Here is a 2,500-nt window from a genome sequence, read left to right on the forward strand (position 1 = left end):
GGAAAAAATTAAAAATCCTATCAAACATTTCACCAAAAACTTACAACAATGTTTCATTTCACTGAATGATTGTATTGTATTGACAATATATACTATTGATTTTAAATCTATCCTTCCTAATCTTAAATAAATAATAAATAATATGATAATGAATAATACTTACTAATAATACAAAAAATTTTAAATTCATATTAAACTTGCCCTAAATTTCAACAAAGGTTTCAAAGAAATATTCTTATTAATCCCAGGTGATCTAGTGGCATTCAATCTAATCTGCCACTCCATTTCACGCAACGCCACGTGATTTTTAATGTCACCTTGGTAATCGGAATAAACCTTGTCAACTATAAAGAACAAAAACTTTTTGAACTCATGACATTTTTGCGAATGTAAGAAGAGTGCATTATGTTATGAAAATTGATTGATGTTGGCAATCCATCAGTATTTATTTGAAGCAAGTTGGGATGTTAATTAGGACTCTGATGAAGCCAGTGTACCTGGTGAAAGCGCTTAGTCCAAGTGTTTTTGCTGTTCGTGGTGGAATAAATCATCCATTTTATTTATTTTACTCGGTGTGCTTTGGTTTTTGCCTACACTTACAACGGGTTCTTGGTTTGTGTCTCATTGCCATTTTACTTGAACACTGTGGTTGACATTCATCATTCATCTTGTGGATTCCTGTATTGGAGTCGGAATTTTTTGTGACTGTAATTGCTGATTGACCGGGTGTTCTGGTATTGGCGAGGCAAACCCGTAATATGGAGAGTATTTTAAAGGAACTTACGGCAGTGTTGGGCAAGTTATTGCAAGTTTACAACTGTGATAAAACCAAAGACGGTGAAGTATTGGTAAATAGTCCTACAGAAACTGAATTAGAACTCTTCACTATGCATTCTCCCCAGGAGATTACACCGGGACAGAGGGGGAGTAAAAATTCCACCATTAGTGATGTTGCCGGTAGAAACAGGACCGTAATTGGTGCATCAAACAACATTGAAGCTGTTCCATCTGGTTCTAGGAACTACAATACCCAGCAACGCAATTTAACTTCCTGGTTCGAGGCACCGGAGTTGGGCGTGAATCCTAATTCGTTGTCCGACAACTGGCAAGGTAACGCAGACCAACCTATACTTACTCTGAGGGAACAAATTTTTAAATACGAAAAACTGTGCACCAAATATCGGGCAATACAGCTCGACAGTTTGTTCTTATCCAAATCTAAAGAAATGAAACAAGTTCCAAAAGGTTTACGCCTTTGGAAATTACCAACTGGTGTTGAAACTGGTTCTGAGGCATTCCAGGAATTAACGGAGTTATACCAACGGACAGGTATGGAGCTGTTAGATATCATTTTACACAACAATGATGTTAAGCTCAGTAAATTGCGTGATGAGATAGTAGTTCTTGACAGTAGTATCACGGCTGATTTACTGTTTCCTCAGCAACAAAATCACTTCGAAAGGGTCATTAGGAATGTTGAGGCTTTTGTTAGGAAAAATGTTGCCATTAAGAACAAAAAACTTAAGAGATAGTTCTGACTATCATAATGGGGTTGCTTATCCACCGGGACGCAATCCCATGGTCAGGACACATAACAGGGTTGATTCCTACTGGTCTAACCAGGAAGGAATTGACGAGAATGAAGGCAATGACATTTTTGTAGAAGAACCGATTTTGCCTCGGAGGTCAGAGAGGCTTCAGAACAAGGGGCAGAACCACAACTCGTTTCAGCAGAGGAGTCCGAGGGGGACGAGGAGAAATTTTTAATTCAACTGGACAATTGTGAATGTTTTGTTAATTTTGATGTTTGCAATGATGTTGATGCCCTTATTGGTTGCAACAAAACACAAGAATGTATTGTTTGTGACCATGGTGTTTTTGGGGGGGTAAAAGATCAAGTTGCAAACAATACAGTTGATTCATCGTTTCAAGATGACTGTGTTAATGAACTTGTTGAACATGACAATGTTTTGAACGGAGGTTGTGTTAATGTACTTGTTGAACATGACAATGTTTTGAATGAAGGTTGTGATATTATTCAGGAAATTGTAGATGACAGGGACTGTGAAGTGTTATTTGGAAATGTGAGTTCAATAGACACTGGTCAGGAGGTGTCCAGTGCTATTGACTGTGGAACTTGTATACACATTGGGACTACAGTGGAGGGAACATCGACACCTTTTGAGGGGATGAAACATTCTATTGTTAAAGAAAAAGGTTTCATCATTTACAATTACACTGAACTTGTTTTGAATGACTCACACTTTGAATTGTTCAGTAGGGGTGACAAATTTGTACCTAGTTTTAGGTTGGATGTAACACAGTTATTGAAAAATTTGAAACTTTATGTAAGAGAATTAAATTTAAAAATGAATTTTTCTGGGAGTCAATTGAGTGTTATGGATCGGGGGGAAGGGCAGAACAACACGTTGTTAAAAAGGAGTGTGTTTATGCCACCTCAGTGTAGGGAACTTGTTGTTTTTGAGAATGTTGTTGAACA

General features: G+C 37.4%; 1 protein-coding gene across 1 annotated transcript in view; it reads right to left on the reverse strand.

The window, feature by feature from the left end:
• Positions 1 to 2,500, reverse strand: part of RNF115 (ring finger protein 115) — a 766,070-nt gene that overhangs the window by 459,512 nt on the left and 304,058 nt on the right. The window lies entirely within an intron of this gene.

The sequence above is a fragment of the Protopterus annectens genome, chromosome 8.part0, assembly GCF_019279795.1.
Source record: "Protopterus annectens isolate FY-2018-M chromosome 8.part0, PAN1.0, whole genome shotgun sequence".
NCBI classification, from domain to species: Eukaryota; Metazoa; Chordata; order Ceratodontiformes; family Protopteridae; genus Protopterus; species Protopterus annectens.